Below are 14,902 nucleotides of genomic sequence, written 5' to 3' on the forward strand. Positions count from 1 at the left end.
AGAGACAGTGCGATTGGCACAGGACAGAGCGGAGTTTAGGGCTGTTGTACATAGGGTCGCTATGAGTCGCAAGCGACTCGATGGCACATAACAACAGCAACAAAGAGCTGCGAAGTTCTTAGTTTCTTTTGGAATCATGTTAATTATCCTCTAATTAGTTTTGTATATTATTTCTTCCTTGAAAAGTAGATTAATAACTGCCATTCTTCTTGAAGGGAGCTCTGGTTGTGAGGTCTGTTTTGTAGGGAGCCTCACTGCTAATCAACAGCTTCTCTGGCAGTTCAAATTCACCAGTGGCCCCATAGGAGAAAGATGGACATCCTCCTCCTGTGAAATGTACAGCCTCTGAGAACCTTCTTGAGGGTAAGCTATGAATTGGTTCTGACTCCACAAAAATGACTTTGACTATGGCTTTGCTCCTACTTTACAGAAAGAGGACCATGCTTAAGAGGGCACTTGACATATACACTTGATAGGAAAAATTGAAGACCATTTCTCAGTGACATATTCTAGAATTGTGTGCTCCTCACAGGCAGGACCTTGCTCAGTCCTGTCAACTTTTCAGCTTTAGAGATCATCAATGCACTTTCTTTCTCAATGGGTATGAACATACCTTATAGAACTATACTATCCAAGAATGGTAGTCACAAGCCATATATAATGATTTAAAATAAAAATCTAGTCTCTCTGTCACTGTCTAAAGAGCAGAAGACTGGACATGGAGGCCCAGGGCCATAAGCATCTTTCCGAAAGGTCCAGAGGAAGTGAGAATAACAGCCCCTCACAGCCCCAGAGCAAAATGCAGATAAAGAGGCCATAGCCCAGCCGCATGATTTCTCTAGAGCCACACCAGCAGCAAGAGGTTCATTTACTCATTGTTGACTCAGACTCACAACTGTGGTACTAAGAATGGGGTTTATAAGGGAAGTAAGTTGGAGAGTAGGGGAAGAAAAAAGTATTACCCAGTGCAAATCCCAAGTTTTAGCCCAGCAGTCCCAAGGCACAATTTCTCAATTAGTCTAGGTTCCAGTTTTAGTTCAGCAAGCAGCTTTCCCTTCCATCATCAAAAGCAAGGATAGAAAAAAACCTTTAACTGTGGCCAACACAAATGCAAGAAGACCACAGTTTCTCCACAGCAATGCCATAGTCTCTTTACCAGCATCACCAGGATCTTGCCACAAGTATCTCTCTCCACAGGATCTTGTTCCAGATTCCCTCAAGCCTTGCTGTCACAAGTCTTGTTTACTCAGTGGGAAGCATTCTTTCTTTTATCTTAGTTCCATTGCTGTTGATTATTTGCAAGACAATGTGTCTGTAGTTAACGTGACTGAAGATCAGAGGGGGGCCAAAGTAACGGCTAAAAAAGTCAATTTTAGGCCAGCACTGCAGTGCCTATAGACACATTCTAGTACTCAATTGCTACAAGTGGCAATAGGACATTTCCATCATCACAAAATGTTCTATTTGAAGTCCTATTCTATAGGTCTCCTTACTGGCAAAAATGGATATTGGTTCAATTCCCATTTAGCTTCCCTCACAGTGATTTTCTATGAGGGCATATATGTAGTTACATAGTAGCTCTTCTCCGTTTATTTAATGAATTAAATATTTACATGGAAAAATTTCTACAAGAACATTCTTATTATATTTATCTGTACTTTATTGCCTTATGTCTCATATTGTTATTTGTGTCTTATATCATTGAGACTGAGTTAATCAGGCAAGGACTAGGTCAAGAAGAGCTTTAGTATCCTTTACCTTTCTTTCAATTGGTACCACATAGACATTAACTGCATAGATTGTTTTTCCTGAAAGATTCTAAGTTCTAAATTATTATACTCTGATAATAATATTTTTCTAAATGATAATATATATATATCTCATATAAATATGCTTCTTGAAGGATATTGCTATAAAGTTGTGTTACTAAAAGGACACATTAGTTACAGGGAAGGGGAAAAAGCCAGCGTTTGTCAGTATAATTCTCTAAGTGTCTAAAAAATAATCAATGTGGGTATATTTTCATTTATATTTTGAGTATTAACACACAGATATAAAATTGTACAATAAGGTCATCACATATATTTGTAGCTTAAATAGAATAACATTATGAAGCTGGCATAGGGGAGGGAAAGGATTTCTTTAAAGTGTTTGTATGTGCATAAATGCCCTGTTCCTTATCACAAAAGAGTTATATTTATTAGTGATTGGAAATATTTGTACTGTGACTATTTGGGCTATTTGTTGTATGCAACATTTGGAAAAAATTGTAAAGTTGTTGTCTGTTTTGTCTTAATTTGTACTGTGGTTGCTTGTGAATTTTATGCTCAACTGTCCCTCCTGCACTTTCTCAAGACACTTCCCATTTTGGGGTCCTTACTTGGCTGTAGTGGGCAGGCTCTGTGTGATGTTGGAGCATATGTTCAACATCTCCCTTGTCTAGAGACTTCTGTGCTGTCTACAGATTAGCCGCAGCCAGAAAGTCAAGGACTGAAAGAATGGTTGACTGGCTCAGTGAATAAAGCTCTGGACATTACATTACTTCTGGCTTAGAGCATACGGAATCAGTCCAGCAGCTCTCCAAGGGGCAGAGGGAAAAAAAAAACCTTCCCTGGCTTGGCTTGGCCTGGCTGTGTGTGCTGAACCAAAAAGCAAGTGGAACAAAGACATCTAAATTTACAGCTCTGGTTAAAGATCTGAGAAGTTAACCTTGTATACACAAAGTAACATTCAAATTACTGTTCTTTGGTTTTACTGAATATATGCTTATTAGGGTGCAAGAAAATATGGTGTGCTGCACATATGTGTGCATATGAAAATATATATACATATGTTTACATACATGTGTATATATAATAATTTCTCTGGTCCAGTTATCACTTGTCTATGAAAGAAATTGACTTATTTTAAAAAGGTGCTAGAGATAGGAGATGCAGTATTACTTTTAAAATAGACTTCTTAAACTTATACTTCCCTTATAAAGAAAGTGTGCATATGATTTATGATATACTTTTACTATTCCAAGGACACTGACGTTTTTGATATCTAATTTGATCTCTTGATAATCAGCATATTGTACAAATCTGACATTACAGATTTCTTGTGCCTGTGTCCTTTCAGGTTATGTATTCTGTACAATATAATTTAGAAACAAAAAGAATGATTTTGATGTTCTTAATGAACCTAGATAATTTTAAAGCACTAATCATTTGAGTTTTGTGATAAAATAAATTCCTCTATTGAGGAAACAGCACACAGTGACCTAGACCTAAGCTGTTGTCTGAACAAAGCAAGGGAGCACTGCATGGTTCAAAATAAAAAAAGAGGTGCATCAGGAATGTATCCTTTCTCCATACTTTTCCAATCTATATACTGAACAAATCATTCAAGAGGCTGAAATTTATGAAGAAGAATACAGCATCAAGATTGGAGGAAGACTCATCAACAACCTGCGTTATGCAGATGAAGTCAAAGATTGTAGCATTCAATACTGATTGATCTCAACATCAAGAAAACAAAGTTCCTCACTGCCAGGCCAATAAGCAATAGCATGATAGACGGAGAAAGAATTGTGGTTACTGATGATTTAATGTTGTTGGATCAATAATCAATATTATTGTACAAGCAGTAAAAAAAAAAAGAGTTGGGAAAATTTGCTGGCAAGGACTGACCTCTCCAGAGTGCTAAAGAGCAGTGATGTAAGTGTAGAGATTAAGGTGCACCTGAAACAGGCAATGACCTTCTCAATTGCTTGTGAAAGCTGTAAAATGAATAAGGATTACAGAAGAACAATTGATATTTTTGAGTTGTAGGTCTGGAGAAGAGTATTGAACATATCATGAACTGCCAGGAGAACACATAGGTCTGTTCTGCAGAGAGTAAAACCAGTTTGCTCCTTGGAGGCAAGGATTTTGAAGCTCCATCTCACAAACTTTAGGCATGTTTCCAGAAGGAACCTATCCTTAGAGGACATCATGTTTGGAAGTGCAGAGGGACCAGCTCAGAAGACAAAGATGCTGGATGAGATGGTTTGACACAGTGACTGGCAATGGAATCAGGTGTGTCAGAGATGATGAGGTTGGCTTAGGATAAGACAGTGTTCAGAGCCCTTGTTCATAGGGTTGCTATGGATTATAATTGACTAAATAACACATAAAAATGACAACAGTGATAATAAGTAGGGATTCTGGATCTAGAATGTTCAAATTGAAACATGATCTTGCCATTTGCTGCTTTAGTGACCTTGATCAAGTTACTTTTCTGTGCCACAGTTTCCTGATGTTTTCAACAAGGTTAAAATAGTACCTTTATCAAAGAGTTATCAACCATATCAAAATGAATTAATATGTGAAAACCTTTAGAACAGTCCTTGTCATATAGTAACTCAAACCCATTGCTGTCACTTTGAAACCAATTCATAACTGATACTCCATTGTGTTTCCAAGTCTGTAAATCACATGGGAGGCGATTATCTTTTTTTCTCCCATTGTCACACAGTAAGAAGACCTATCTAAATTTTGCTATTGTAACTTAATTGCATATGAACCATTTTAAAGGAGATATATTTTATTATGAAAGTATAGATATACTATGGTTCCAATGATGATCTTGCTCCCAAAGACTTGCCTTGATAAGTTTGTTCTTAGAGATAAAAGCATCAAAGTTTTTCTAAAGGTTCTTCGTGGAGGAAAGTAAAAAGGCAAAATTTATGACTAAAAATACGTATTTTTGTATAGAGCAATTTATAATGTGTTGTCCCCATTTCCAATTTCTAGATGACATGATTATTCTGAGTTTATAAATATACTTTTGGTAAGTTTTATTTAAGTTTAATTGTATGGTTTAGCAATAATTTTTAAAACTTATTTTTTAATGTCATGAGAGGTTAACTTTATTTTAAATTTCTTTTGCTTTTAAATAGAAATCTTACATCTGACACTTAAATATTTCCCTAATAACTTTCCATGTGACATTTGTGACTGAATATAAACGTTACATTAAAAAAATAAAAACCTTGGAAAAAGAAAAGTTCAACAAAATCAAATGAAAATCATCTACAATCCCAACACTAAAAAATGACAAAAATGACATAAATGTGTGTGTGTGTGTGTGTGTGTGTGTGTGTGTGTGTGTGTATACACACATATATATGTTGGTGGTGGTGTTGATAGCCTTCAAGTTGAACATGACTCACAGTGACCCTATGAACAAAAGGCCTGAAACTATTCTACAACTATCAGCATTTATCAAAGTTCATAGAGTTTCCTAAGGCATGTCATTTAGGAAGTGAATGCCACTCCTACTTCCAAACCTGTCATAGAATGTTATTGGTTGAGTAGCCTGCGGTGCATAATGACCCTATGTACAGCAGCTCTGAACCCTTTTCTGTCCTGAGCCAGTCTCACTAATTCTGACACACAAACTCCTGTTGGCCCGGTTACTATATAAGTCCATCTCATCTGGGTGCTTCCTCTCCTGTGCTGTTTGTCCACCCTTCTGAGTATGATGTCCTTCTCCAAGGACAAATTTTTCCTGGCCATGTGCCCAAAGTAGTGAGACACTTAGCCTCCAAGGAGAGACTTGGTTTCACCCTATCCAAGACAGACCTATTTGATTTCTTGGTAGCTCATGGTACGTTCAAGACTCTTCTCCAGCACCACAACTCGAAGGCAACTATTCTTTTCCTGTTATCCTTAGTCATTGTTCAACTCTCTGAAGTATAACAAGTGATTGAGAAGACCATGACCTGGATTCGGTGCACCTTTGTATCTAGATAACATTATTGCTCTTCAGCATTCTGGAGAGGTCCAAGACAGCAGATTTTCCCAATGCAATTTATCTTTTGATTTCCTGGCTGCTGGTGTTAAGAGTGTTGATAGTGGATCTGAGCAAGCTGTAGTCATTAACAACTTCAATCTTTCTTCATCTATTATGGTGCTACCAGCTGTCCCAGTGGTGAGAATCTTTGTCTTCTTGATATTGAACTTCAATCCATATTTAAGACTTCAGCCCTTGACCTATATTTGTTGTTATTGTTACATGTGCTTTTGAGTTACTTGCAACTCATAGCGACACTATGTACAACAGCTCTGAATTTTGCTCTATCCTGAGCCAACCTCATTGCCTCTGACACACCTACCCCCATTACCCCAGTTACTGAATCAGTCCATCTCATTCAGGATCTTCCTTTCTGTGATGTCTCACTACCCTTTCACACATGGTGTCACTCTCCAAGGACTGGTCCCTTCTTGCAACATTCCCAACGTATGTCAGATGAAATTTCAAAGTCCTTGCCTCCAAGGAGCAGCTGGTTTCACCCTCCCCAGTACAAACCTGTTTGTTCTCCTAGTAGTCAATGGTATATTCAATACTCTTCTCCATAACCACAACTCAAAGGCATCAATTATTCTTCTATAATTCTTCATTCTTTCATCATTGTCCAGCTCTCTGATGCATAACAAGTAATTGCAAAGATCATGGCCTGGATCAGGCGCACCTTAGTCTTTAGACTGACATTGTTGCTCCTCAGTACCCTGGAGAGGTCCCTGGCAGCAGATTTTCCCCAAAGTGATTCATCTTTTCACTTCCTGCCTGCTACTACCAAAAGTGTTGATTTTGGAGCCAAAAATGATGAAGCTGTTAACAATCTCAATCTCTTCACCACTTATCGTTATACTACCTATTTTTACCCAGTGGTGAGAATCTTTGTTTTCTTAACGTTTAACTTCAATCCATATTGCAAACTGCAGTTCTTGACCTTTTGCAGCAAATGCCTCAGGTCCTCCTCAATTTTTGCAAGCAAGGTTATATAATCTTCATTACATAGATTGTTAATGAGTCTTCCTCCAAGCCTGATGCCACATTCCTCCTCATAAAGCCCAGCCTCTTGGATGATAGATTTTGCATATACACTACTAGTTGGGCTGGTGGTTCTGTTGGCCTAGTGGCAAGAAACTGCACTGCAATCTCAAAGGCAAGTGGTTTGAATCCACTATCTGCTCTGTGGAAGGAAGATGGGCAATCTCCTCCTATATAATTAACTGCCTCTGAAAAACCCTCTGTTGGTTCCGATTCTATGGTACACAACTACAACACTAGTGCTGCTTCTTGTTCTCTCTTTCTCAATTGATTTCTATCTCTATCTTCTCTATTTATACATTATTACTTATCATTGTTGAGTCATAACAAGCTCATAGCTGACCTTCCAGCTATAAACAAAATGAGAGGAGATTGTTCATTTTTCTACCATGGAAATGTGAGTGGATTTGAACTGCCTCTGGAACAGCAGCACATGTCATAAATTACATCACCAGAACTCCCTATGTATGTGTGTGTCCATCCATCCATCCATGTATCTATCTTCAATTTGTACACTTAGTAAATCATTCAAGAAGATTGGCTCTGAAGAAAAATGTGACATCAGGATCAGAGGAAGACTCATCAACAACCTACATTATGCAGATGGTATAACCATTCTTGCTGAAAGTGACAAAGACTTGAAAAACTTGCTGTAGAGGAAAAACTATTGCATTCAACATGGATTACATCTCAACATCAACAAGACAAAAATCCTCAGCACTGGATTGATAAGCAACATCATGATAGATGGAGAAAAGATTGAAACTGTTAATGACTTGTTCTTACTTGGATTTACAAAAAATACCTTTGATATTAGCAGGAGATTAGGAGATGCATTGTATTGGACAAGTCTTATGTCATAGACTTCTCCAAACAACTGAGGAACAATGACGTTACATTGAAGACTAAGGCATACCTGATTTAGGCCATGATATTTCCAAGCACCTGCTCTGCCTCTGAGTGCTGGGTAAGGAATATGGATGACAAAGAAAGAATTGATGCTTTTGCTGTTGGAGAAGTGTATTGAATAGCCCATGGACTGCCAAAAGGGGGAAAGTGCTCCTTGAAAGTGGGGATGATAAAGCTTCATTGCTTTGTGGGCCTATTGCTAGAAGAGACTGTTTCTTGGAATGGGACATCATACTTAGAAAGGTAGAGGATCAGCAAAAGGGGAGAAAACCCTCAATGAGATGGATTGACAATAACTGCAGGACTCAAGTGCATCAGAGATGGTAAGGAAGGCACAAGATAGGATAGTGTTCAGGTCTGTTGTTCATAGGGTCACTATGAGTCATACTTGATATCACCAAACACCATCACCACGAGAGATTCTATTTGAGAAGTTTTCTGAACTGAGAGATTTTATCTTGTTGTTAATCTAATTTTAATTTGATAACTTCTATAATAAATCCCACAATCATGAGCATGATTCTGTCAAGTTCATGTGGTCACTGCAATGAATCTATGACCTAATCCAAAAGTGCAGGAACCTAAGAGAACATGTCTGACATCCTGTGAATTAGTTTTGTGTGATGAATGCTGTTGAGGAAGACCTTTGCCTCTTGTGGAACTAGTAATGGTCAGACTCAGCAATCCACTTGCTGCTCTGCTTAAATTACAATGAATGAATGAAGCAGAATCAGCATGATAACAGTAGATTTTGCAGTCTAATTTTCCTCACTTATAAGATGAGGATAATAGTTTTACAGAAGTATTGGAATTATTACCTGATCTTTCATCAATAGCTTTTTATTATCTTTAACAGTATATATTGAAGACTTACTAACTTTCGAAATTCAATATTGCAAAATAAGACTTAAATTGTTTTCCAGTTCTTTTAGCTTGAGAAAGACAGTAAGTTCTTCCCTTTTTATTCTCCAATTCCAGCTCTCTCTACATTCCATTGTGCTACTTTGCTTTGGTAATTTTAATTTAGGGGACTGTTTCAGTTAAGGTGCTGTTAATCCAATTAAAAGTGGCCTTAACAATAGGAAAACTTTTTATCTTAAAATTTGTTTCAGAGTGGAACAATACAGCAACTCAGAGGCAACATAAAAAACTTACATTCTTTCTGTCATCTTGCTTTTCTATTCTGAGCATATGGACTTCTCTTTTGATGTTGTATGCCATCATCACTGTTGCCAAGGTTTTCAGCATTGTTCCATGGTATACAGACACAGCAATGCAGGTAAAGAAAACAGCTCCAAACTAGTGTCCTTTTAGAAACAATAACTGCTTTTCCAGACACAAGGTTCTTTCAGAATTCATAGACCAGGAACATGTCACACACTCATTCAAAACAGCATAATAAAAATGAAATTATGTTTCTGCAGTAGTGGTCTTATGCAGTATTTATCCTTTTGAGACTGAGTTAGTTCATCCAATATCATGTGCTCCAATATCTCCCAGGTTATATAGTATTTTTCAAAAGAATTTCTCCTGAGTGCTGTATAATTTGGGGATAATTTGAATAGTATCTGATGATGATGATGAATTTTATAGGCTTCATAATTACTTATTTTGAAGGACTGATTGTCTAAGTTATGTTTGTCATTATAGTTTTTCTCCCCACAGTCATTCTCCTTCACCATTTTTTGTCTTTAGCTCCCTGCCCCCTGCCCCAGGCCTTTCTGGTGCAGAAAAATGCTTCATGAAAATTTATGACAATATTTAATTTCATTAGGTATTAAATGGATTATTAAAATAGCTAGAATTGTCCTAAAATAAAAAAAAAATGAAATTTTTGAGAGGCTTCACTAATACTAATCAAACCAGCATTCTAGTCACAAGAGAGTAGAGAACGCTTGGGCAATGGACACCAGTAGTGTCTGCCACATCGTTACTACATTTTTGGTTATTTTTCTTATTTACACATTTTTAAATTCTAAAAGTTGCTATAATTAACATCTATGAAGAAATATCTCTGTGCACATTTCTAATGATTTTCTTAATTTGAATTTCTGTAAGTGCAATACTTGTGTAAAAGGTATTTTGGCAGAAATCTCTATTTGTTCATCATCCAGATATGCTTAAGAAAAGCTTTGCACATAATAACCTCTCAGCATTTGTTTGTAAACAACATTTGTTTATTAATTTTCTTTCCCCTGAACTGACTTCAATGCATTACCATTATGTGTATATATAATTTTCTTTCGTTTTTCTTTGGTAGGTGATAATTCATGTCTTTTGTTTTGGCTGATATTTCCATGATTAACATCTCCCTTCCTAGCCTTTTACTGTTTTTAATAATCAAGTTATAAAGTACTTGACATTTCTCTATGACAATAATATAATATGAGGCTATTAACAGTTGCAATTCTTCCTTTTCATTCATTGTATTCTGAAATAATGTCTTTGAATAATTTCCACCATGCTGATTAAGACTGCCATGACAATGTGAGAACTGGTAATACGGGACATCTTTATTTTGTTCTTCACTTTAAGAATACTTATAATATTTAATATATATGAAGAGTTATTTTTTTAAATGTCTGGTATTCCTTCTTACCAGTTACAACCTAAAAGTAATGTTAGGAAGGGTGTTGATAGTTATGATATTGTGTCTTTTTTGTATCTATTGATATGATTATAAAGTTTTTCTTCCATATCCATCATAATGATAAATGATATTTATTAATTTTCTAATGTTATGCCACTCTAGATTTCTTTGTTATAAGCCTACTTTAACTCTTGGTTGTATACAGGAGCTCTGGTAGTATAGTCTGTAGGAAGCTGCATTGCTGAGCCCAAGACTATACTTCTGTGGTGGCTTACATCCACCACCACCAGTGACTGCTTGGGAGAAAGATGGGCAATTTCTTCCCCTTGGATTTGAAATCCAGAGGAAGATCAACTTTGAGTTGGCTCTAATTCAGTGGAAATGAGTGAATGAGTGGTTCTGTACCCACAGATGACCCCTGCAGGGTTCCACAAGCAGTTGAAAGGCTTAAAAAAATCAAGAAATTTCATTGTAGAAGGTAGAGGCAAGGCATAACTGAGAAAACAATTTGTTTCTAAAATTATAACCTTATATTTATCCTACAGCTATATGATTTTATTTGAAGGTTATAAAGTTAAGAAAATGTCTAAAACTATACTGCCTTTTTAAAAATTTTTATTGGGAAAAAACAAGTTGGGGGTACAAGGAGGTGAGGGTTGGGGGCAGAAGGGTGAGGATGGGCAGGGATGCAGTTACAGAGCTGCAGAAATTGGTTGGTGGGGGGAGCAGGTGAAGGAAATGAAAGTGATCCAGTGGGGACCAGATGCTACAGGAAATTGACAAACATTTTCCAATGGTAGTTAAATCAACTGTCTTACTGATTTGGGAACTGGATGCCGACTCTCTGGCTTCTTCATGCTGAACAGGGGCGTTGATGTGAAGGGGGAAAGGGAGGACACTTTATCACCTTACTGGTGATCTTGGATTAAGGCTGCTTGCCTTCTTATTCTGTTAGAAGATATTTTCCTGTCATTTGCTCCCCTCTGGCTGCAAAGTGTTTTTCCAGGTGGTTCCAGTGAGGATGGCTGGTTGAACCCAGAGGCTCGATCCTCCTTTGCTTCTTTAGCTGGCAGTTGTATTTCCTTTTTGTCACTGGCACTGGGTTCGGGGTCAGGTCTGAAGTAAAACCCAGTGGTAAGGTTACTTGTAGGAAAGGGAACAAACCTAGAGAAAACAAACTTGTGAGATACAAATAGAGGGATTTGGGGGGTGTTGCTTTCAGGTTTACTGGGGGAGAGGGTGGCAGAAAGTAGCCTAGATAAAATTCTCTAGATACCCTAGGCATTTTTTTTTCTTACCCAGGGGTCAAATGGCACAATCTGGGGACTGAGGAGCTCACCCTGCGGGCCGTGACGCTCACCCTGAGCCAAGGGCCAAGGACAGCCTGCCCCGGGCAGAGGGCAGTGATGGCTCGCCCTGAGCTGAGGGCCAAGGACAGCCTGCCCCGGGCAGAGGGCCGTGATGGCTCGCCCCGAGCTGAGGGCCGAAGACAACGCGTTCCCGAACAGGGCAACACCCACCATGGGCTAGCTGGCACGCTCCCCTCTAATTGCCTCCACACTAATCTGGTCCCCTCAACTGACCGAGGAGTCTGTGGCCAGGGACAGCATCTCCAATTCCAGCACCACCACTTTTACCCCCCCATAAGTGGTCATGCTATAATTTGAAGTAGGTGTCACTTCCCTCCCCCTTTATAAATGGCAAAGGGAACCTAAAAATTGTGAACAGACTCCCCCCAGGTCTAAACATCTTTTGGAAGAAGCATTCAACAGATCAAAATATGTGGTGCATTTAGGATGTTGGTCCTCTTGGGCATGCTGCCACTGTTAAGTGTCATCAAGTAGACAACTCACAGTGACTTTCAACAATCCATTGTATAGGTGATCATCTTCTCTGGTTTTCCAAGGAAACCCAAACCTGCAGGTGGTGGGGCACACGTCCCCCACCACGGGCGGGGGGTGTGCATCGTCTCTTCCATGCGGGCGGCTGGCAGGCACGCACCATGCCCCAGCGCAGGTGACTGGCAGGCGCTCGCCATCTCCGCGTGTCATCTCCCACACGGGCGGCTGGTGGGCACATATCATCTCGTGCACGGGCAATTGGCAGGCGCGCGTCCTCTCTCGGCGGGCACACGTCATCTCGTGTGCGGGCAGCCAGTGGGGGTAGGTGCATGTCATCCCCCAGAGCGGGCAGCTGGTGGGCACATGTCATCTCACGCATGGGCGACCCGAGGGCTCGCATTGTCTCTCAGTGGGTGCGCATCATCTTGTGCACAGGCAACCAGTGGGCCAGCAGGCACACGCCATCCCCCACACAGGCAACAATTTAAAAATAAGGAAACCAAATGAGTACAATTAAAGTTTATTGGGTGTCTATAATGACCCAGGAACTGTGTTATTTTTGCTACTAAAACAGGTATCATGTGGTTAGTGAGGAAAGTGGAGACTGAGAAAATGAAGCATCTTTTTGTAATTGTACAGGTGGCAAAGTCTGTGGTGAGTTGTTCTACTAAGCCAAAGGCAATTTAAACCCAATGGAAACTCTGAAGACATGTACAGCCATTATGATTTATAGCCTTAGAAACTGGATGTAGGATAAGAGTCTGAACTACCATTGACAATAATGAGTGGTAAGATGTGGTCTTAAGTGATAAAAATACAAATGAAATCAAGATACTTTCAAAGTCTATACCCTTCTTCCAAAAAAGGTTAAGCTTATTTTTATTTTTTCTGTATGGAATTTATCATACCTTGAATATCTTTGTTAAATTCTGTTTTCATGTTTATAGGCATTTGAACTATAGAGCCATTTGTTTCCTTTTTCTCACTTTGTTGTATTGATTGTTTTTCAATTAAGAGAGAACTTTTGTTAGTTTTTCTTATGAAATCATTGAAAACCCATAGCCACTGAGTCAATTCTGACTCTTACTAAAAATTATTGTTGTCATATGCCATCAAGTTGGAACCGAATCAGAGCAACTCTCTCATGGGTTTCTAGAGGCAGCAAATTGCAGGGGAGGAGATTTCTCATTCTTCTCACACCAAATTAAAAGTAAGATTGAAATATAGTGCTGGATAACCACTTGGGCATCATTCAGTTATTATTGATACTGTGCTTCTGTTGATAATTTGAACTTTAGCAAAGAGAGAAAACCTAGAAAAATACATAGAGAGGAATTAACTTCTCTAGTAGATATAAGAATGAGAATAAAAGCATAATTTTGAACTTAGAAATTTAAAAAATGTATTTGAAATGAAAATGCTTATTTTTTACATAAGCTTGGGAAATGTATATTTCCACATTAAAATGATTGAAGTGAAAATTGATATAACAAACCACTTTTTTTAATGAGCACTTGGAAACAAATTTTAAAAATCTACAAAATATGCATACTATGCTATATTTTGTATGAGGTGCAGAATCCAGAATATAGTAGTTGTTGTTCTTTAGTACTGACAAGTTGTAGGTGACTCATAGTGACCCTATGAATGAAAGACTTGAACACTTGTATAACTTTGATTGTTTCTCCATGTTCATAGAATTTCTGGAAACAAGCAATTTTTTAAAAAATTTACAATTAATTTCAGTAAAAATTTACAGAGACTTTGGATTTCCATTCATTCATTGTTGCACTTTTCTCCCCTCCCAACCCTCCCCCCAAGTACACTACCCTCTTGGAAAAGTAAAAGAAAAATTCTTTCATTGTTTTACAAACCCTCCCCCAGGTCCACTCCACCATGTAGCCTTTGCTCTAGCCTACTGTCATGAAAAAAATACCTAATCACATATCCCTTTTAAACAGTTTTCTCCCTCATCTGTTTCAATGCAGTATACATTACGAACCCATCTTTCTCAGTCTTTCTCCAACCCCAAAGTCAGTCCTGTTTTACAACAGTGGCACCATACAATATTTGTCCTTTTGTGACTGAGATACTTCACTCAGCATAATATCCTCCAGAGTCAACCATTTTGAATAATACATTGCATGAGTTCCTTGTTTTTCAATGCAGCGTAGTATTCCATTGCATGAATATACCACAGCTTCTCTATCCATTCGTTTGTTGATGGGCACTTAGGTTGTTTTCAACTCTTTGCTAGTTTGAACAAAGCCACAATAAACATAGGTGTGCATATATGTGCTTAGATGTCAGTTATGATCTGTCTCTTTAGGGTATATTCCCAATATTTGCAACTTTTTAAGAAAGCGCCATACTGCCTTCCACAGTGGTTGCACATTTTACACTCCCACCAACAGTGAATAAAGGTTCCAGTTTTCTCCACAATCTCACCAGCATTTGTTGCTTGCTGTTCTGTTAAATTTTGCTATTCTGACTGGGGTGAGATGATATCTCATAGTTGTTTTGATTTGCATCTCTCTTAGAGCTAGAGATTTTTAACATTTCTTCATGTGCTTGTTAGCCATCTGAATGTCCTCTTCAGTGAAGTGCCTGTTCATATCCTGTGCCCATTTTTCTATTAGATTATTTACCTTTATCTTGTGGTTCTCAAATATTTATAAATTCTGAATATAAGTCCCTTATCTGA

The sequence above is a fragment of the Elephantulus edwardii genome, unplaced genomic scaffold, assembly GCF_000299155.1.
Source record: "Elephantulus edwardii isolate Elephantulus edwardi_28Jun2011 unplaced genomic scaffold, EleEdw1.0 scaffold00013, whole genome shotgun sequence".
NCBI classification, from domain to species: Eukaryota; Metazoa; Chordata; class Mammalia; order Macroscelidea; family Macroscelididae; genus Elephantulus; species Elephantulus edwardii.